The sequence below is a fragment of the Rattus norvegicus genome, chromosome 17, assembly GCF_036323735.1.
Source record: "Rattus norvegicus strain BN/NHsdMcwi chromosome 17, GRCr8, whole genome shotgun sequence".
NCBI classification, from domain to species: domain Eukaryota; kingdom Metazoa; phylum Chordata; class Mammalia; order Rodentia; family Muridae; genus Rattus; species Rattus norvegicus.
In genome coordinates, this window is record NC_086035.1 from 18,630,488 (window position 1) to 18,654,214 (window position 23,727).

General features: G+C 46.6%; 1 pseudogene; it reads left to right on the plus strand.

Moving 5' to 3' along the window:
- The first annotated feature begins 1,417 nt into the window (after positions 1 to 1,417).
- LOC134482795 (uncharacterized) lies at positions 1,418 to 10,430 on the plus strand (annotated as a pseudogene).
- Positions 10,431 to 23,727: the final 13,297 nt, after the last annotated feature.

Genomic DNA, 23,727 nt, shown 5'->3' on the forward strand with positions numbered 1-23,727 from the left:
GTAAGACACTGAATGTGGCTCCATTCAGATGAGCAGCTCGCCCTCCCCTTTGCTGGAGTGGCCCCACTCCACAAGAAAGCTATACAGTGCTGAGTAAAACCTTGCTTTGTTTTCTGGTTTTCATCAGAACTGGGGGTGAGTGTGCTTTGCAGTTTCTGGAAACAAGAAAGGAAAGTAGCAGACTGTCAGACAGGGGTAGCAAGTTCAAGGGCTACCTTAATTTCAAAGATCTCATTTTGTTTATCTAGTACCTGTGGGAGCCAGAAGAGGGCGTTGGATCCCCTGAAACTAGAGTTATGGAATGGCTGTGAGCCACCATGTGGGTGCTGGGAATCGAACCTGGTTCCTCTTCAAGAGCCATTGCTCTGACCACTGAGCCACCTCTCCAGCCCCCGAAGGTCTCATTTTAAAGCCTCGAGTTCCAGGTCTTCGCATCCCTCTTATGATCACTTCAACCTGATAACTGTGGTTCTGAGAAATCACCCTTGTGAAACCTCCATCACTCAGAGCTGCGCTCTCTGTCTCTTAACTCACTCTACCAGAGTCTACTCCCAAGGCAGTCCGCAAAGCATTTTGTGAAGAGGGGAAGTATTTTCACCAAGAAAAAACTTGGCATCCATGCGCCTCACACAAAATGACAACACAAAGCCCAGGCCGGCCCTCACAGTAATACCAGCCAAAGATTTAAATAGAGTTGACCCCAAGGCAGAATGCAGGCATGTTTGCTTTGACCCTTCAAGGGACTTGGTGCGACAAGCACAGAGCAACCAGAAACAAACAAGCCCATAAACAGGGGAACAATTGTTTGCCCAACCTCGGGGCCTCCTTGGCGTTAGGCCAACAATCTTGATGTTTGCGCATTCAATACAGACTGGGTAAACCCAGGGAGAGAGCACCGATCTTGAGACACCAATCAGAGAAGGGCAATTTAGTAGGAAGCGGTTGCTGACAGAGTCCCATGGAATTATGAGACTTTCATTGACATCCACCCTTGTGACTCCGGTGTGAGCTGAACCCAGCTTAGACTTTAAGTACCCAGAGAGCTCCGTGGGGGGTGTGGAGGAGGAGGCTGCAGTCTCTGCTAACTGGCATCTAGGAAGTCGAGCCTGCCTTTCAGAAACCGGCAGCAACTCCTTCAGTTTCCGCATGGCAATTTCACACACTGATACCCTCACAATGAAAGAAAAGTAATATTTAAGCGATTTTTTTTCCCCTTCTAATTTTGGCAGTACGTGGGCACAAAGCGCTGAGACTTTTTGAATTAGTGGTGTGATTTTTCCCATGCTGGCCTTCAGGATATTGTTTGACGCTCCAGGGGAGTTTGGCTGCTTAAGGCACTGGGGGGAAAAAGAAAGAAGAAAGTTCTTTAAGAAACTTGACTTTTTTTTTTTTTTTTTTTTTTAATTCGTGTGCTGGAATGTGCCTGGAAGAACGCTGGGCCAGCTGGTGAGAATATGGTCCCAGCTTTGCTGCTCTGGACTGTAGACTAGCCTCTTGGGAGTCATGTAGGGAGGGAGGGAGTACTAATTCCTCCCTCTTCAGATGAGGGGGCTGTCCCGGAGAGGCTGGGGAGTCACCAGCTCTTGGAATTCTGATTCTCAAAGCTAGACCTATCACAACTGTTCTGGAATCGTCTCTAATGCCTGCCATTGTGCAGATTCCCAGCAACATGAACAGATAGATTAAATCTGTGTTTGTAAATCCTTTGTGATGGCAATTAAACCTTGGGAAATGAATTCGTTTTCTCGTTTCAGTCTTCAAGATGGGAGATAGTAGGCTGGTGAAGTAATCATTATGCAAGCATGAGAACTCGAGTTAGGATCCCCAGAACTTGAGCTGGATATGGCTGCTTGCATCTAAGACACCAATGTTGGCATTTCTTCTAGGCTCCGCCCCACAGTTACCTGGCAACAGCCAAGTGTGCCTGACTCACTATAAAAGGGACTGCTGGCGCCTCCTCTCTCTCTCTCTTGCTTTCTTGCTCTGTCCTCTCTCTCCTGCTCCCCCCTTCTTCCCAGCCCCCTCCCCCTCTCTCTCCATGTGTTCATGGCAGGCCTCTACTCCTCTACTCTCTCTCTGGCTGTCTCTGTCTCTCTGTCTCTCTCTCTGTCTCTCTGTCTCTGTCTGTCTCTGTCTCTCTGTCTTTCGCTCTGTCTCTCTGTCTCTGTCTGTCTCTGTCTCTCTCTCTGCTTTTCTCTCAGCTCCCCTGCCCATGCCCCGAATAAACTCTATTCTATACTATTCCACTATACTGTCATGGTCATGTGGCTGGTTCAGCATGAGCCCGCAGATGATATACAAAGCCATCCCTACTCAGAGCATTCCCCCACACCATACTGCGCCCCCTCCAAACATACCCCTTCTTCTAGATCTTTTTTTATAAAACACAACACCCAATGCTTGGGAGTCGCCAGACAAGCAGTTCCCTGGAGCTCACCTAGCCACCCACAGCCAATCAGCAAGCTCCAGGTTCAGTGAGTCATCCTGTCTATAAAAAAATCAAGGTAGAGAGCCATTGAAAAAGGCATATGGCATTGACACATGCACATGTGCTCTCCCTCATACAAATGCACAATACTCACCACACACACACACACACACACACACACACAGAGCAGCAGTCACTGCTTCCTAGTGCTGTCTGTCCACTAAGTTAAAGGGGGAGCTGTGCCTGTCAAGTGCCTTCCCTCACTGTCATTATGCAAAGCAGGGCAATGAGTTAACCCATACTTGGCTACTTAAGGGGTTTTGTTTTTTAAATGGGAAAACCCAGTAAAATTGTAAACTCGCTGTTGAACGCTGCTGTCAGTGATCAAGTTCACTTCCTTGCAAGTAAACTAAACTAGGTTTGTAGTTAGAGTTTCTTTTAAACCCACGAACTCAATTCCATCTCATTTTAGAATACAGTCCTTGATAATTTCATAGATGAACACATTTTACTTAGATCATGTCCAGCCCCCACTTCCCCCAACTCCTCCCAGACCCCACACTTATCTCATTTTATACCAACACAGCCCAGCTATCCTCTGGTCTGATGTGTCGGCTAAAAGCTTTAAGAAGATCAAACCACTGGGCCAGTGTTGTCTCCTCTCATCTCACTGGACTCTAGCCCTGCCCTTCTTCCCCTGGGGAGCTCTGCTCTGAGTAGGGATGGCTTTGTACATCTTCACAACCCTCCGATGCTCTTTATAGCGCCTTTCCATCTTCTCCTTCACCTGGCGCCATAGTGACAGCAGCAGAGCGAGCTGCCTCTTCTCTGTGCTCTTACAAAACAGCTGCAGCAAAGGCCTGAGAGCCAAAATGACCTGGAGGGAAGTTAGGGGTCTTCAAGAAAGCCAGCTGAGCCTCACATGGAGGCCTCTATTGATTTCTCTCTCACTGAAGACTGGGAAACTCTGAGATAAATGTGGTTTTCTGTGGAAGATAGAGGAGGGGAGCAGAGCGGGAGACATGCATTAGGAGAGGGGCGCGCACACACACACACACACACACACACACACAGAGAGAGAGAGAGAGAGAGAGAGAGAGAGAGAGAGAGAGAGAGAATGAATATCAGAGATATAGACAAAATTAGACAGATGAGTATAGGAGGTAGGAAATTATATAGATAAATAGCTGTATGGATAGATAGAAGAACAAATAGTCAGATAATAAATGGCGAATAAATGGCAAATAAGTGGTTAGGTAGATATGATAGACTAGATAGCTAATAGGTAGATAGATGGTAGATCTAGAAGTAGAGAGAGGGATGGAGAGAGAGGGGAGATAGATAGACAGACAGATAGTTAGATATCGAGGCAGTTTATGAAGGTGAGTGTTAAGCCGCTTTTCCTTAACAGACAAGGGTGCATGGGTGTGATGGTTTGCATATGCTTGGGCTAGGGAGTAGCACTATTAGGAGGTGTGGCCTTGTAGCAGTGGGCAGGGCCTTGTAGGAGTGGGTGTGTCACTGTGGGAGTGGGTTTTAAGACCCTAGTTCTAGCTCCCTGGAAGTGAGTCTTCTCTTAGAGGCCTGCAGATGAAGATGTACTGCCTGGATGCTGCCACGCTCCCACCTTGATAATAATGGGCTGAATCTCTGAACCTGTAAGCCAGCCCCAATTAAATGTTGTCCTTATAAGAGTTGCCTTGGTCATGGTGTCTGTTCACAGCAGTAAAACCCTAACCAAGACTGAAGTTGGTACCAGGAGTGGTTCTAGAGGAGCAGACGGATAAGGATGAATGTTTTAAGAATCTGGAATTGGCTTAATAATTTGCCAGTACCTTCTTATTCACCAGCACTTTCAACAACCGAAACCTCTCCAGATACTCTCTTGGGAGCTCAGAGAATGTTGAAGGCCGTTGTGCAAACTACATTTCAAACTTAAAGAAGCTAATGCCTTTGATTATCTTGATCCTTCAACTGTAACTGGCAATGAATTCTGGTATACAGAATTTTGTGCAATTTGGGAGGAAAAAAGAAAATGATTTTGATGGCTCGTTGCTCTTAGTGTCTCTGGAAAAATTGATGAAGGAAAAGAATGAGCTGTACGAAAAAAATCGAATGGCCGGAGACGCAAGTAAACAATCTAAAGGTTTCTACGCATGCCCTTGAAGAGAATCTTCCCTCCAGCAGCCATAGAGCTCGGAGTTGCAGAAAATCAAACTGAAGCCCTCATTGTAAGGTTGGCTGAATTACAGCGAAAATTCAAGTCTCAGCCTCAGGGGGTGTCAGCCACTGAATTAAGGGCATTAATTGGCAGAGAATGGGATCCTGTAACTTGGGGTGGGGATGTGTGGGAAGATCCTGTTGAAGCTGAGAGTTTTCAATCTTCAGATTCTCAAGGGTTTATCCCACCTGAGGAAGTAGTGCCCTCAGCCCCACCCCTTGAAATGATGCCTCTTTCACATGAGGAAATTAATCCCTCAGAGTCTGATAAACCAGCGGTGACTTTCTCTAAAGAAAATGCCGGACAAGACAATATGATGTTCCTCAAGACCCACCAATAGTTTCTTCTAGACCCATAACCAGACTCAAGGCAAAGCAGGCCTCAAGAGGTGAGGTAGAAAGTGTTGTCCATGAGGAGATGCGCTACGCTACTAAGGAGCTTAATGGGTTTGTTAATTCATTCAAGCAGAAGTCTGGGGAATGTGTGTGGGAATGGATTTTTAAGGGCGTGGGATAATGGTGGAAGGAACATAAAACTAGATCAGGCTGGGTTTATTGACATGGCCCCTCTGATTGGAGATCCTAGGCTTAATATGGAAGCTCGTACAGTTAAAAAAAGGTGTCAGGGGGTTGGGGATTAGCTCAGTGGTAGAGCGCTTGCCTAGGAAGGGCAAGGCCCTGGGTTCGGTCCCCAGCTCCGAAAAAAAGAACCAAAAAAAAAAAAGTTGTCAGAAGTTTGCTCGAATGGTTGGCTGAAGCATTCCTCAAAAGATGGCCTACAGAGAGGGAGTTGGAGATGGCTGATATCCCTTGGCTTAGTGTTGAGGAAGGGATTTTAAGGCTCAGGGAACTTGCAATGCTAGAGTGGATACATCATGTAAAACCTAATCCTCCACAATGGGGAAGGCCCAGAAGATATGCCCTTCACAAATCCTGTAAGACGCAAACTGGTGAGAGGGACACCAGCACATTTGAAGAGTTTTGTTCTTGCCCTTTTCCTTGTGCCAGACCTTAGAGTTGGAGACACTGCTGCTCAATTGGATGAATTAAATGCAATGGGTTTAATTGGGCCCCGAGGTACCAAGGGCCAGGTGGCAGCACTGAATTGCCAGAGACAAGGTGATCGTAGTTACTATAATGGGCAGCGTAGACAAAACAATGTTTATAGTGACATAGCCTGTAATGGCCAGCACAGGAGAGGTGAAATTTATAATGGCACAACTCGTTTGGACCTTTGGTACTGGCTAATCATTCGTGTTGTTTCCAGGCATGAAATAGATAAGAAGCCAACTCCGTATCTGTTTGATCTGTATAAGCAGAAAAATTCTCAAACAAATGAAAGAAAGGCCACATTGGATCATGGCAAAAGGCAATCTCCGCCAGTGAATCAATTTCCAGACTTGAGCCAGTTTGCAGACTCAAAACCCCTCCAATGAAGGAGTGATCAGGTTCCCCCGAGGAAGGATCTTGATATGACATCTAAAAGTTTTACTGTTAGCCTTTCTCCAGTTCATCCCCAGAGAGACCTATGGCCTTTTACAGGGGTAACTGTGTACTGGGGGAAAGGGAATAGACTTTTGGGGGTCTATTGAATACTTGTTCTGAATTGATGCTGATCCCAGGAAATTCTAGGAGATTCCAGGAGAAGGCATTTGCTAGATCAATATCTGCATAGGGGGTACCAGGAGATGTGCTAATAAGACACATTGTAATTGTGTCCTTACAGTTAAAGTAGGGGCTTATGGAGGACAGGTGATTAATGGAGTTTTGGCTGATGTCCAGCTCACAGTGGGTCCAGTAGGTTCCTCAACACATCCTGTGGTCATTTCCCGAGTTCCAGAGTACATAATTGGGATAGATATACTTAGAAGTTGGAAGAATTCTTACATTGGTTCCCTGACCTGTGGAGTGAGGGATATTATGGCTGGAAAGGCTAAATGGAAGCCTTTAGAGTGGCCCTTGACAAAGAAAATAGTGAATCAAAACCAGTATCGTATTCCTGGAGGAATTGCGGAAATTACTGCCACTGTCAAGGACTTGAAAGATGCAGGGATGGTGGCTCCCACCACATCTCCCTTTAACTCTCCTATCTGGCCAGTGCAGAAGACAGATGGATCATGGAGAATGGCAGCTGACTATTGAAAGCTAAACCAGGTAGGGACCCCGATTGCAGCTGCTGTACCAGATGTAGTTTCATTACTCGAGCAAATTAACACATCTCCTGGTACCTGGTATGCAGCTATTGGCCTAGCAAATGCCTTCTTCTCAGGACCTGTCCATAAGGACCACCAGAAGCAATTCTCTCTCAGTTGGCATGGCCAGCAGTATACCTTTACAGTTTTGCCTCAAGGATATATTAACTCTCTTGCCCTGTGTCGTAACTTAGAAGGGGTCTTGATCCTTTGTCTCTTCCACAAAATATCACATTGGTGCACTATATTGAGGACATTATGCTGATTGGACAAAGTGACCAGGAAGTAGCAACCACTTGGGACACCTTGGTAACACATATGTGTACCAGAGGATGGGAAATAGATCCAACCAAATTTCAAGGACCATCTACCTCATTGAAATTCTGAGGTGAAGACAAGTTATTGCACCTGGCCCCTCCCACCACCAAGAAAGAAGCACAATGCCTAGTGGGTCTCTTTGGATTCTGGAGACAGCACAGTCCTCACTTGGGTGTGTTACTCAGGCCCATTTACCAAGTGACTCAGAAAGCTGCTAGCTGTGTGTGAAGCCTGGAACAGGAGAAGACTCTACATGTCCAGGGTGCTGTGCAGGCTGCCCTACCACTTGGACCACATGATCCAGCCGACCCGATGGTACTTGAGGTGTTGGTGGCAGATAGAGATTCTGTTTGGAGCCTCTGGAGGCCCCTGTAGGAGACCTTTCGAACTTTGGAGCAAAAGTCTACCATCATCTGCAGACACTATTCTTCCTTTGAAAAACAGCTCTTGGCCAGCTATTGGGCCTTAGTGGAAACTGAATGTTTGACAATAGGATACCAAGTTACTGTGTAACCTGAACTGCCCATCATGAGCTGGGTGTTATCAGACCCTCCAACATAAAGTAGGACATGGACAGCAGCAGTCTATTATCAAATGGAAGTGGTGTGTATGTGACTGGGCGTGAGCAGGTCTAGAAGGCACAAGCAAATTACATGAAGAAGTTGCTCAAATGCCTATGGTTTCTATTCCTGTTACAATGCTGTCTTCTGCCAAGCATGTGCCTATAGCCTCATGGGGTGTTCCCTATGATCGGTTGACTGAAGAAGAGAAGACTAGGACCTGGTTTACTGATGGCTCTGCACGTTATGTGGGCACCACCCAGAAGTGGACAGCGGCAGCATTACAACCCCTTGCCGGGACAACCCTGAAAGATACCGGTGAAGGAAAACCTTCACAGTGGGCAGAACTTCGGGCAGTACACATGGTATTACAGTTTGTTTGGATGAAGAAATGGCCAGGTGTATAATTAACTCTTCACTGACTCATGGGCTGTAGCCAATAGATTGGTTTTATAGTCAGAGACTTGGAAAGATCATGATTGGAAAATAGTGAGAAAGGCATCTGGGGAAGAAGTATGTGAATAGATATGGGCAAAGGATGTGACTGTATTTATGTCCCATGTAAATGCTCACCAAAAGGTGACTTCAGCTGAGGAGGAGTTCTGTGATCAAGTGGATAAGAGGACCCATTCTGTGGACCGTCAGCCTCTTTCCACAGCCATCCCTGTCATTGCTCAATGAACACATGCACACAGTGGCCATGGGGGATAAGATGGAGGTTATGCTTGGGCTCAACAACATGGACGTCCACTCACCAAGGCTGACCTGGCTACAGCTGCTGCTGAATGCCAGATCTGCCAACAGCAGAGGTCAACACTGAGCCCCAGATATAACACCATTCCTCAAGGTGACCAGCCAGCAACCTGGTGGCAGGTTGGCTACATTGGACAATTTCCTTCGTGGAAAGGACAATGTTTTGTTCTTACTGGAGTAGATTCTTATTCTGGTTATGGATTTGCCTTTCCTGCACATAATGTCTCAGCCAAAACCGCCATCCACGGACTTACAGAATGCCTTATCCATCGTCACAATATTCCACACAGTATTGTTTCTGACCAAGGAACTCATTTCACAGCCAGAGAAGTATGACAGTGGGCCCAAGATCATGGAATCCACTGGTCTTACCATGTTCCCCACCCTCCTGAAGCAGCTGGTCTGATAGAAAGGTGGAATGGCCTTTTGAAGACACACAGTGCCACGTAGGTGGCAGCAGGACGGAGGGCTGGGGCAGAGATCTTCAGAAGGCAGTATATGCTTTGAATCAGTATCCGACATATGGTACAGTTTCTCCCATAGCCAGGATCCATGCATGGGTCCAGGATTCAAGGGGTAGAAAGGGGAATAGTTCCACTCACTATCACTCCTAGTGGCTCTCTAAGAAAATTTTTGCTTCTGTCCCCACAACTCTAGGTTCTGCTAGCCTAGAAGTTTTGGTTCCAGAGCGGGGAAAGTGCTCCTGCCAGGAGCCACAACAAACATTCCATTGAGCTGGAAGCTCAGACACACACACCCAGCCCCCTTATGGTCATTTTGGGCTTCTAATGCCCTTAAGCCAGCAGGCTAAAAAAAGAATAACAGTGTTTGGAGGGTGATAGATCCAGATTACCATGGGGAAATTGGATTGCCTCTCCACAATGGAGGTAAGAAGGATTGTGTCTGGAGTGCAAGAGATCCCTTAGGATGTCTCTTATTACTAACATATCCTGTGATTAAAGTCAGTGGGAAACTACAACAGCCTAATCCAAGCAGGATGACAAAGGGAGCTGACCCATCAGGACCGAAGGTATGGGTCACTCCTCCAGGAAAAGAGCCAAAACTTGCTGAGGTGCTTGCAGAGGGTGGAGGAAATACAGAATGGGTAGGAAAGGAAGGTAATTATAAATACCATCTAAGGCCTTATGACCAGTTGCAGAAATGAGGATTATAAAGTAGTATGAATGCTTCTATTTTATTTTGTTAAGAACACGTTTGTATAGCTTTTGGTGTTTTCTCCCAATTTCTTTACCATCAATCAGTATTTAAGTTGAGATAGCAAAAGAATGTTCCCAAGGGACATTGACCTATTCTAAATTTACAAATGTATTTGTGACTGCACGAGGAATAGTTATATCATGTTAGGCATACTTACGACATGGCTATTGTTTCATTTGGACATGAGATATGACTTGTGTCAAGTTGACAAGGGGTAGATTGTAATGGCTATTCCTGGTTGTCAACTTGACTCTATCTGGGATGAACTACAATCCAGAATTGAAGGGCTCACCTATGATCCAGGTCTTGAGACTGGCAGATACAAGTTTCTGACCTGGATCTTGGCATGGAGACCTTGAGGCATAGTGGCCATGAAAGTTTAAGCCCAGGCAAGGTAGTGCACACATTTATTCCCAGGAGACTGAGGCAAGGAGATCTCTGAGTTCAAGGACAGCCTGGGAAAAGTAAGTCCCAGATCCAAATGGGGTGGTACACACTTTTAATATGGGCCACACCTTCTGCTGGAGGCCTACATAGGGACATTGGAAGAAGGAAGATTCACTCTTCTTCGACTGCTTGCACTTACTTGCCAGCACATCTGTTGGAACCTACTTCTGCAGAAGACGAACTGAAACAACTAGCCTCGTGGGACTGAGCAACTACAAACTCTTGGACTTCCCATCCACAGCTGCCCATTGTTGGGTTAGTGGGACTATAGACTGTAAGTCATTACAATAAATGCCCTTACTATACAGAGACAGATGTTCCATAAGTTCTGTGACTCTAGAGAACCCTAATACAATAGTTATAGGTATGCCCTGAACCAGCTTCCACTGGAAAAGAAGAATTCAGTTCTTCAGCTTTCTGGGGCTCACTGGGCTGTACCACACAACTGGTGGCAACACCGTCATTGCTTACAGGAATGGCTCTCCTAGATTTTATTCCTCAAATAATTATTGAGCATCTATTTGATAGTCTTCTGGGCCACATTTCAGTCCAAGCCACTTCGTATCACCTCTTCAGCTGTGCAGCAGCGACAGCAGTGGGGGAAGTTGTTATAGCATTGTCTGTGATGCCAGGCATGGACTCTGGTACATGCTAGACAAGTGCCTCCACTCACCCACCCAGCTCTGCTCACCAGGCAGAGGTCATATAATGACAACCGTTCACCCAGCAGTGTGGACTTTCAGACTTCAGGAGACCAAGAACGAGAAATCATCAAACACTCCTTGTTCAAAAACAAACCCAAAGGTCAGTACTAGTTTGGAAGGGGATATGCTAATCCGAGGCTCCATGTTGGTTTTTCACACGCCCAAGTGGCTGCAGGTGGCAAGGTTAGCGGTGGGGTTACCTGTCACCGCATGTTTACATTTTGGCACTAAGTAAGAAAGGTCCAAGACAGGCCATGCCACAGGCGAGCCGTGATCACTCCCAGTGGCCTTAATTCTACCTCCTTTTGTGCGAATCCCAGAATCCAGATTCCTTAGCACTCGATCGAGGAGGATACTGCGCAGGGGATTATATTCAGATACGGCTACTTCCCAGAAAGCATTGCGGTGGCGGGAGGCGTCCCTCTCCCTGGCAGGTTTTGTAGCCAGCAGCCCCATTGGTGCTTGGCCGCAGAGAACCTCCAAAGACTCGGAAGGAGTGATTGAAGAGATATCCGGAGTGGGCTAGCCTGAAAACTTTGCTGCTGAGTTTATTCCTTTCCCCATGCCCTCTTAGAGTTAATTCTGGTGGACTTGCAATTAGACCGAGTGAGCAAAGACAGATAAGCTCTGAAAAGGTAAGAGTGACCGTTATCTGCTGTGACATTAGCAGAGACGGTCACTTAGCAGGGAAGCTCTTAATTGCAAAGGGCTCCGAACAGCGTGGTAAGATTGCACTCCAACGGCAGCAGGGAAGTGTTCAGATTACTAGTCCCTTACAGTTTTAGCTTTGATTGAATGAAAATTTAGCAAAGGCTTAAAGATATTTTTATTCCTCACCCCATTTTCTCCTTCCCCTCCATCTGTTTTAGTAAAACATAGAATGCGAAACCTGGTGTGGTTGACACAGGCCTGCAATCCCAGCACTTGGAAGGCTGAATCAGGAGAATTGCTACGATCTTGGAGGTCAGCCTGGTCTACATAGCATAGGGTGAATGTCTACAAACTCAACCCGTCAAACAAACAACAAACAGAACTCTGGGAACGGTAGTCTGTGTCTGTAATCCTAGCACTCATTGTAGGCGGAGATCGAAGAATCAAGAACTCAAGGCCAGCCTGGGCTACATAATGGGTTGGAGATTAGCCTGGGCTAAGTGAGACCCTTTTTCAAATAAAAAATCAGTACATAAATGCATACACATCACATACACAAAACAGAGCAACCAACAGAATGAGGAAAAGGCAAGGTAGAGAGTACAACTATCCCAACTGTACAATTACCATATATCATGACATCATGATAACTTCCGATAGCCTTTTCTCTTGACGCATGGTGGTCCAGAGAGTTCAACCTCCCATCCTTGTGGACTCATGGAGAGAGGTGTTTTCTGTCCTTAAAACAAGTGACCATATATGCCACCTGGCTGTCAAATCCTTGATACCTGGGGCACCAGACAGCATGAGACAGGGAATCTCTGTGAAATGGTCACCAACTGGGTGAGCCCCTACCCAGGTGTCTGCCCAGAGAAAGTCTCTAGGCTATGAATAGTGCAGGGCAGCACACCTAAGTGGAGTGTAGGGAGGGAAGAGGAAGGGACTCAGCTGAGAAGAGAGGCCGGGCAGGAAAAGGATGGCTAGGATTCATAAGAGCTCGGGAGCTCAGGTTAGCCAGGGGGAGGGTTGTGGAGAGGTGCAGAGGCTGGAGTAGTGAAGACTCATTTACATTAGCAGAGGAGAAAGTTACCCAAAGCAGAGAGGGAAATTACTACAAGGGAGCAGAGAAGAGGCAGGGCACAGTTGGAGGCACCTGTTCACACTGGTCGGATGGGAAGACGGACTTAGTAGTGGGGAAAAGTTAGCCTTTCGTTCTTTACTGTGTGATCTTTCCTAACCTACTGTAAAGAAAGGCCCAGCACTGGCATGTTGCTTAGCCACGGGACGATTGCCTCGTGAGCATGCATGCAGAACGCACCAAGTTCCATACCTAGCGCCAAATAAGAGAGAAAGGAGCAAGACCTGAAGCTGAGTTCCAAGTAATGAAATTGCACAGCAGAACCCAGTTTAGAGACACTGGACCCAAACCAACCCTGTGACCTCCCCCCACCCCCAAAAGTGAAAGCTGATTAAATCTGACGTCTACCTGACGTCTTGCCAGGCAACGAAGGCAGGAAAACATGGAGCCGTAACTAGAGGAGAGAGGAGATCAGTCAGACGTTCTCCGGGAATAGCACGGATGTTTGAATCATACACAAAGACACTAGTGTTCGTTCTACTTCCCTTTCTGTTGCTGTGACAAGCACCACAGAGCAATTTAGAAAGGGTTTTTCTGGCTGGCACTTCCTCATTGTCACGGTCTGTCATTGAGAGAAATCCGGGCAGGAACTCAAGCAAGATCTTCAAGGGGAAGGCGTGGACAGACACTGATTGCTGGCTTGCCCTAGTGGACAAACACTGATTGCTGGCTTGCCCTAAGACACATGCTTCTTCTGTCCAGGGAATGTTGTTTCCCATGCAGGCTGGGCCCTCCTACATCGATTAATAATCAATTATAACTGATCAATCTCCTTGACCCAGTCATTGTCTACAAGCCAATCAGATCTGGCTAACTCATAATCAAGACCTCCTTCTCAGGTGACTCTAGGCTGTGTCTAAATGACAGTTAAATGTCACTAGGACACATTTTATTATTGTATCACATACACCCATAGACTCATAGAATCAAGGAGAATGAATACCACTGTGAGAAACATTAAAAAGATCCGAATGGGCTTTTTTTCTTTTCTTCATTTGTTTGTTTGCTTTTGTTTTGTTGTTTGTTGTTTTTGTTGTTGTTGTTTGTTGTCTGTACAGCCTTGGCTGTTCTGGAACTCACTGTGTAGACCAGGCTGGCCTCAAAGTCACCGAGATCCGCCAGGCTCTGTCTCTCAAGTTCTGGGGTCAAAGGCATGTGCCACCACTGCCAAGTCCAAATGAACTTTTCCATTTGAAACTTTCATGCATGAGATTAAAAAGTACATTGAATGGAATCAACAACCTATTAGACATTACTGAAGAAAAGATGAGAGAGACCCAGAAGAAGTAGCAATGAAATTATCCCAAATAAAACCTACGAAGGAAAAAGAATCAAAACCCCAAAGGGCCAGTATCATGAACACATAGACAGTTTCACGCACCCCAAAAATATATAACTGGAAAATACAGTGTACAGCATGAAGTCACAGCACAAGATGAGGAGGGGAGAGATAGAAACATGCTTGAAGTAAAGAAAAAGACCTGGCAATGTCTTTGGATCAGTTTCCAAAGATTTAAAAACCAACCCCCTTAACAAACAAAAATAATGCCCCTCAAAACACTCTTCCAAGTAACTGACAGGTTAGTTATGTGTGGTAGCTAGCTCATACTTGTAGTCTTCTCTCTTGGAGGCTGAGGCAGGAGAATAGGTGTTACTGTAAAATTATAAAAAATACCGTCTTTTATCCCGCACTAGATCCGGCACGGAGGAGCCCCATGACATCTGGTAGACATCTTCATCTCAGTCAGCAAAGCCTCTCACCCGCTCTGCTCCATCCCATATCACACTACCGGTGGCTACTCTCTGAGCCTGTCAGCAATCTCTCTACCCATCCAGTTCCCAAGGCAGGCTGCCACCATGCCAGACATACACATCCCAATTTCATGGTGGGCTAGCGTGTCTAGCCACCACACGCTCTCTTGAATTTGAATTGCCACATGAAAGAACACACAACACCGGGGCTGGGGATTTAGCTCAGTGGTAGAGCACTTACCTAGGAAGCACAAGGCCCTGGGTTCGGTCCCCAGCCCCGAAAAAAAAAGAACCAAAAAAAAAAAAAAAAAAAAAAAGAACACACAACACAATAACCTCTGATCCAATTGATAAGATATAATTTGCTCATCTAGACATACGAAGCCCTGTACACATCCATCCCTTAAGAATATTCATAACAACCTGTAAATGTGCAGAGAGGAATCTTAACATCAGCCTCCATGTTCTCTCAGCTGCCTCTCCTTTCTCTTGTTTCAGTCTCCTCCCCTTTCTAAAACTTTTCTCCCGCCCATCCTTCCTTCTCGTCCAGTAACAGGCCTCGTTCTATCTTGTACCTGCCTTCACCTGCATAATGACATCATCCTACAAATAGATGTGAGTTTGAGCTAGCCTGGGGGCACATAATGAGTTCTAAGCCATCCTGGGCTACTTAGAGAGACTTGTCATAGAAGCCTGAAGCCACTTGAACAATGGCACTTCCTAAGGATATGCAGCAATGGTTGCCTGTGATTTCATGTCGCATACTTGGCAGGAGTTCTGTGACCTTGTAGATAATTTTTCCTGTCCAAACATCTAAGCATGGATCTACAAGCTCCTGTCGTGTTCCTTTTAAAGACCAAAAGGCTTCTCAGCTATGCCAGTTGTTTATTGAGAGAGTGCCAGAGAAGGGACAACAATGTCTTCAGGTCTCCTTCAAGGAAAGGGTGCTGGCTAGGTCAATGCTCCTAGAGAGACTCACTTCCTGGCTTTACTCTGAGAGAAGTGAAAGTGGTGACTCTCTCCCAGCCTGTCATGGAAGCTGCAAGCCTTCTTTATGAACAGCAGCTTTGAGATGCTGATGCAGAGGACTAAGTCACTAATGGCCACTGGGGGGCGATATCACCACATCAATACTAAGTGCTACTCTTGCTTCTACGGCGTCCAAGGCACCGAATAAACTTAGGTGGATGATCTGGTGCTACTGTCTACGTTACAATTAAGTACTAATCCACTAATTATGTCTCCTCTCAAAGTAACAGTAATAATCAGGGGAAGCAGCCCATACAGCGGGGCAGACTTCTGAGCAGGGAGCGTTTACTCCCTTTTTCCTGTTTCCCTTTCACAGGGGAATCTTCTGGAGAAAGGGAGAAACGACTAGGCTGCAGGTGGAGATGCCTAAGAGGCAAAGTTTATCAATAAACGTGAGACCAGTCACAAGGTGATCCTCCCAGCGTCCTTCTCAAAGAAACACGACTGGAGTCGGACGTTTGGAGTCCTATCTAAGAGCTCTGTCTGTCCTTCAGCTCCTGCATGAGTCTGCTACATGTAATATAGGCTTCTTAAGTTCCTAATGTAGGCTTAGGCACTGTGTTCTGCAGAGATAGCAGTATGACACAAGTGTAGTCCCTGGCCCAGGCTACCACAATGGATTAATTATCAACCCTCTACTCGCAAATTCCACACATGATATGAAGAGAATAAGTGTCTGCAAGATGGTCTCCTATGGGGGAGGGATGGTCAGAAACTGATATCTGAGAGACAAATGAAGAACCAACTCAGGGAACAGTGCTCTAGGTTGACCCCAAGGAAAGCTGGACTGACTAGAGAGATGTGATGTCCTTTAATGGCAGGATACTCTCCAGATAATGTTAAGAGTCTGAGATCTATTTTATTCAGAAAATTAAATGTCGATCGATCCATTAATGTTTCTGTAAGGTCAGCCTGGCTTCTGTTTTGGGGAAATGTTTGGAAGGGAGCTGGAGTCAAAGCAGGAGGAATGGAGAGGAGACAGGGAGAGAGTCTCGTCACCTGGAGACGCGTGACAAGTGCTTCACAGGGAAGAGAGAGAGGACAAAACAGATCCCAGACACACAGTGAGCAAAGCAGGTGAGGCAGGAGCTGGGTGTCAAAGGTGACCATTTAGCATCTAGCATGGGATGTGGTGGAAGGAGGTCACATTTACTGAACCAGGGAAGGGAGGATGATGAACAGAAGAGGAGCCAGGGCTCAGTTTTACGCATGATCATTTCGGATGCCAGGAGAGATTCAAGTGGGGGAGTAAGGAGCTAAGGGGGATGATGTAAGGCAGAGACTCAGTTCTGGGAGTCACCCGTGAAAAGCCCCAGAAATAGATGAGATTGCCTCTAGGGACAGTACAGCAAGTGTACGAAGAACCCAGGAGGACCAGCTAAGGACCAGACTGAGAAGCAGCACTTGCAGAGAGTGGGGACCTGTGGAAACAGAGGGAAGATCTTTTCAGATGGAGTCACTTGTGTCCGGAGAACTTACACAGTACAATGAAGAGCCCCTCGGTGACTCAAAAGCATTACCAGTTAATCCAGAGGATGTAGAATTCAGCTTAGGGTTTGAAAAGGAAATGGCACATGAGGAAGTGATCCGTAGATGTTATATTGGATTTCCACAGCTGCTATTGAATGCTGGTTATATACAACCAAAAGGTTGAAGGATTTTTGTCTATGGTCATTTGACTTGATGGGTTTGGGCAGAAGCCCAGGGCACTGGGATTTCTTTGTTACACTGCTGACAGGAAGTGCAGGGAAGCAGACAGGAAGAGCTATGGGAAAATATACCTCAAAGGGTTGGGGTCTGGTGACCTACTTCCTATAGCCAGGCCCAACCTCCTAAGGTTTTCAGAAATTCCTCAAATAGCGCCACCAGCTGTGTGTTCACTCATGAACCCGTTCAGGGAACATTTCATATCGAACCATAACAGATGGGTTATGGATTTAGACTCGAGAGGTAAAATTTTAAAACTTGGAAGGACGCTTTCGGGATTTCAGAACACTAAACGTATTTTTAAACACACAAGTAGAGAACAACTGTACAGGATAAGAATGATAAATACAACTTTTAGTGTTTAAAGTTAAGAACTGTTTCATGGAGGCTTGTGGTCCGAGTTCTGCCTTGCGGCTGGGGTGGGTGCAGACAAAGGGGAGGTGCTAGGCTACATTCCGTCTTCACCACCATCAGGGTGCACGGATGGTAGAAAGGAGCCTAAAATGGGGGCCCTAGCCGGGCAGAGAAACGACACAGGCTGGGGATGAAGATGGGGTTTCCTAACTCAGGCACCCAGGTGCCACTGGGAACCTCGAGGAGTCAGGACAGCAGGCAGGAGGTGGGGGGAAGCCAGCTTAGCTTGGGGTGAGTATCTGGAGTGCTAGAGGCCTTCTGCAGGAGACTTAAGTGGGGAGGCTCTGTCTGATGAAGGTTTTCCTCCCATGGTGGTTCTTGATGGGAGAGATAGTCCTTGTCCAAACTACCTATTGGTAGTAGAAAATAGTCACATAAAAGTTACTCAGGGTAGACCAGAGATTAAATACCTTTTACAGAAAGGAATTCTGGGAAGGGACGCTTATTAAATAAACCCTCAGGGCCTCTAGATACCTCATGAACATGGAGAACTGTGCACTGTGCTGTGTCACTAGTTGAAACGATGCTCATGAAGGGTGCCATGGTCATGTGCTCTAGGACAGGAACCAGGTCAGGCACAGATAAAACACCTACCATTTTCAGATATGAAAGTTGCCAGTCTTTCTAAATCTGTTCGACCCTCCCAGTTTTTTGTCTGGTGACATGGTTCCAGTGGCACCGCGGGGGCTGGAGCAATCGCTGAGTTGTTAAGAGTCCATACTGCACTTACAGAGGACCAGAGTTAGAGTTCCAGAACCCATATCAGGTGGCTCAAAACTTCCTGACTCCAACTCGAGGGGACCCAGCGTACTCTTCTGGCCTCTGTGGCGCGCACGCACGCACGCACGCACACACACACACACACACACACACACACACACACACACACACAGAGAGAGAGAGAGAGAGAGAGAGAGAGAGAGAGAGAGAGAGAGAAAGAGAGAGAGAGAAACAAAATGAGTTGACTATCCCCACCAGGGATTCTCCAATGCCACATCTAGGGAAGTAGAGAAACTCTTGCCTGTCTGCTCAGAGCTTTGGGATGGTTACTGTATCCGTTTTTATAAGAGAGAGAATCTGGAAACAGCTCGGATAGCCGTCTCAAGATAACCAATAAAGAAGTTGTTGCATATTTTCTGAAACCCAAGCCTACACACCGCCACCTGCAATGGGAGTGCATAAGCTATACCATGGTCTGATACATTGTAACGGGCGGGAGATTGCGTGCTTTGTGTCTAGTCACAGAAAGTTCGAGAACATTATCTAGAAACCTGAGTGTGAGTCTCCAGTGAAATGGCCAGAAATTAATGGAAGGTGTTTGTCCGTGGTCAGCAGACTTGGGCTCAGGGAGCAGGGAGGGGACACGAAGCTTGTAAAGAGCATGCTCTGGTTCTTCAGCTAGTACAGCAGAAAGCAAACTATATATGTGTTTTCTTCAATGTAGAAAGACCCTTAAGGGGGCTACACAGATAACTCAGTAGGTAAAGTGCTGGCCTTGTGAGCATAAGGCGTTAAATTAGATCTCTGGCTGGAGTCTGTGGATTGAAAGGCTGGCCTTGTGGCACGCACTGTAATCCTGGGACTATAGAGGTGAAGGTGGGCAGACCCCTAGAGCTAGCTCACTGGCCGGCCAGCCTGGCATCTTGTCCCCACGCCGACCCCCAAAAAAGGTAGGTAGCACTTGAAGCCTATACACACACACACACACACACACACACACACACACACACACACACACACCATGCATGCATGCACGCACATGTACACACACAAAGTGGAGATTACATGAGGGGTACCAGTTAGTGGTTTTCATTCAGGTGGAAAATGTCAAAAGGTTAGTGAGCTGAAAAGAGCCACGAGTCTCAGGAGGGATATTTTCTATTCTTTTTTTTTTTTTCTTTTAAGGCGGAAAGTTCTAAGATCCATTTGATTTCAATTTCCTGTGTAATTACTCAGGCCAGAACTTTTAAAATTAGGACGCAGTTGCTTCACAGTCCAGGATGGGACAAGGTCTCGGTAAACCCACTGATCAGTTGAAAATTCTCTAGACAGAATCTAGTCTACCTACACACCCATCAGCCTAGCATGGGGCTATGCTCACTAGCCTATGCTCCCTCAGTGATCCTGTGGTTGAGGGGGAGCTGGGACTCCTTGCTGCTGTTCAGCACTTCAGAAGAGTACACATCTCTAGCTCAAGGAGGGGAGAAAGATCAAAATTCACAATCTGCAGCGCTATTTTTACTGAGTATCACGTTATATATGCGTAAGAGTGCATGTGCGCATGCGCAGATTTATGCATAAGCCAGTGTGTGCGTGTGTGCGTGCGTGCGTGTCTGTGGAGGCCGGAGGTCGACCTGGAGTGTTGTTCCTCAGGAGTCATCCACCTTAGTATTTGAAACAGTGGGTTCTGGAGATTGAGTTCAAGCCCTTGTGCTTACCTGGCAAGCACCATACAGTTTGAGCCAGCTGCCCCACCCCCGAGGGACACTTTTTGTAGCGCCTTGAAACAGAAACACACTTAGTTAAACTATCACCATTTAGGGTTCACACATCCCTACTCCCCCCTACTTCCATAACCTGGAGATCCAGAGAGTGTTCTAACCCAAAACCTCAGAATATGAACACAGGTCCTAGAGAATAAACTGTATACCACAAGGGATCAAAAACCGCTTCCATTTCAAAATGAAAATCACATAAAGCGGACCCAAACGCGGAGTTCTGTTTGATTTTTGCAGTCTGAGCATTTTAAAGGAGATGCTATAATTACAAGATGTAGCTCCAAGATGTCCCTCAGATGCTTGGGCATGAGACTCCTTGCTCCTCTTTGCAGACAGGGATGCCATGTGAAAAATTTGAGAGGTAGTGACTGAGGCTTCAGTGGGTGGGAGAGTCACTCAGAAGCCGAGCAGAGAATAGGAACCAGGAAGCATGCAAATTTTCTACCTTCCCACGTGGCATTTAACTCTTAAAGACTGTTCATTTGGGTGCTAGAATGTTCTATTCCACGGTGCTCTGAGTGGTGCATGGTAAGAATGTATCTATTTGATCCAGCAGACATTGCAAATTGCTTCGGAATTAAATAGGACTATATTCAAAACCAGTGGCAGTGTTGGTCTGCTGCTGGCCTGGTGGACTGCTCTACTCCATTCGGCCATCATTCTCTTGGTGAAATTCAGTTATGCAACTGGACTCAAGATTGCATTAATTCTGGCCTTGCCCGGGGAGACACATTGCCATCCACTCATGGTTTCCGTCTGACGGATGAGTAAAAGGGATGTGGAGGTGTCGCTTCCTCAGCCTAAACTCACAAGTGGAGTCTTCTTTCTTCCTATTCCAACCCAGTAAATGGTGCTACTATTTTTGGTTCAGTGTTCTTTTTCCATTTCTGGTTATCATGATCAGAGAGAGGGGTGGGGAGGAGGGGAAGGAGAAAAGAAATTCTGCTTTGTTCCTAAGACACTCTCTGATCTGTCAGACAACTTGGTGGTTATTATCCCAGGATCTCTCATGCGCTATGTCCCTTGGCTGATGATGGCAGGTGTGTGTGTGTGTGTGTGTGTGTGTGTGTGCACGCTCGAGTGTGTAAAGCCCTGTGTAATGAAACAAATATAAACTCTGACCCCAAAGTCTAGTCTAGGAACTACCTTGAGATCTGTAGACTTAACACTTTAATAGTTTGTCAAAACCTGCCCCTCCTTACACTATGGCCTTTGAAAGGGACCAATCTCATCAGGACATAGTAACAGGCACTGAAAATGCATGAAATGTGATCAACAGGCAATGATTGTTTTAAGTCTTTAGAACAAACCTCCTGAAAAATCCCATCTGTATGCTAAAATAGTGAAAACACACACACACACACACACACACACACACACACACACACACACCTGGCTGGCCCTGGTTTTGCTGGGGCTACTGGTGACCAGGCCCTAAGCATGTAAAAGCATGAGACCCCCATAGGCTGACCAGCTCAGATTCCTCTCAGGCCCAGATCCAGGGCTTTGAATTAGCTTACCCCAACATCTACCTTATTGATGAATTGCTGGAGTGCATGAAGTGGGCCGGTCCTATAGATCCAACACTACAGGATATCAATGACACAGGACAACAACAGAATATCCTAGAGGAGTCTTAGTGAGGTCCCAGTAGTGATAGAGCAACAGAAGCTGAGGCCTGACACCAGACCAGTGAGTCAGTGCAATGAGCTCTTGCAAAGAGAGAAGTGTGGACAAGAGGGTGTACTGAGGGACACACTGCAACACACTACAGCTTCCACAGTGAGATTTTTTTCTCTGTTGGTGTGAGGGAGGTTAAAGGGGTGGAGAGGGAGTATAAAGGAGGGGGAGATGAGTGGGATTGGGGTGCAGGACATGAAGAACCGGAGAAAAAGTTAAAAAAGATGAAGATCTAAAACACGTGAAGTTTGATTCTAACAATTTATTAAAATGAAAATTTATACAAACAAACAAACAAAAAGAGTCTACTGACCAGTCACATTCAGATTAGGCAGAAGTGTGTCACTGACAGGAAATGGCAGACGGGGAGAGAGTACCACAGGCATTCTAGCAGTTTGCTGCCATTGGTACAAGACACACAATTTTTCCTCCAATGTTTCAGAAATTAGAGAAAAAACAGTTCAGGAGATTCTTAGAAGTGTGTGCATGCATGTGCGGTGTGTGTGTGTGTGCGCGCGTGCGTGTGTATGCATGCATGTGTGTGTGCATGCATGCATGTGCGTGTGCATGTGCATGTGTGTGTATGTATGCATGAGTGTGTGCATGTGTGCATGTGTATGTATGTGTGTATGTGTGTGCATATGTGTGTATGTGTGTGCATGTGTGTGTGCATGTGTGCATGTGTGTGTGCATGTGTGCATGTCTGTATGTGTGTATGTGTGTGCATGTGTGTCTGTGTGTGTCTGTGTGTGTCTCTGTGTGTGTGTGTCTCTGTGTGTGTATGTGTGTGTTTAGCTATTTTATTGTGTTCTTATATCTGCCACCCTTCCAAACCTTATTCCACCCTAATCCACTCCAACCCCAAACCATTAGGTAGGAGAGAAAGAGGGGAAAGGAGCATAGACCTCTTTAGACTACTTCCTACTGACTCAGGGTCTTGAGTTCTTTGGGGCAAGTTCAGTCTCCATGGTCAGGATATCCAATTTCTTCTTCTCATCTCTGGTCTCAACCACTTGGCAAACTGCAGCAACAACCAGGGGCAGCAGCAGAGACCAGCACTGGGGGAGCAGCAGCTGCCACAGGCCCTCTCCCATTTATGGGGGTCTCCCATTTATGCCCTCTCCAGAGTCTCAAAAAGTAAACTATCTGCAGCTGCAAAAATCACGCCCCTCCTAGAGCACGAGACAGTCATAGTCAATGGCTGTGGACAAACTGAAGCAGCCCCATAGCTCACCTCTGGGACTAAAACAAAAACATTCACAGAACATAACTGGGCTTTAAAAGAAACCCAGATCTCACGGCATGTGTGTGTACCTGAGTGCACTCATGTATTTGTGGTGTGCTCATACATGCGTTTTGGGTGTGCTCACCCATGTAGCATGGGTGGAGGCCACACCCTGACACCTGGATTGTCAACTCTTTCTCCATCTTCTTTTTTAAGGCACGGCCTCTCCCTGAGTCCAAAGCCTGCTTCTGGTGGACTGGCTGTCCAGTGAGTCCCCAGCATCTGGCTTTCTCTATCCCATATCAGAAGTGCTGTGGACACATACCTCCATGCCTGTCAGTTTACACGAGTGCTAGAGATCCCAACGGAGGTCCACATGCTTTGCTCGGCAAGCATTTGACTTGCTGAGCCATCTCCCCATCTCCCCAGCCTCATCCACTGGGCTTTTCCTGAAAGAAGAGGCCTTGTATATGCAGGGCATATGGGTCAAGGTCACCAAGCTCACCTCAGACTTGACACTAACTGTTCCTAAGTGGGGAGAAATGGGGAGTGATACTTTGACAAGGGTCCTCGACATGACCCTTCCAGGTGATTGAGTCCATGATTTCTTGGACTTCAGTACCTTCCTTCAGTAGCTCCTTCTCTCAGAAATGTCTGACTTCCTCATCCACGGGGGTGGGGATGGGGGTGGGATACCAGGTGGCAGGGAGTGGGGAAGGGACTCCTGGTTTTTCAGTGGTCAGTGATGTCTCTCCCTCCCAGCCCCCAGAAGCTTTTATGAAGAGCTAGGCTT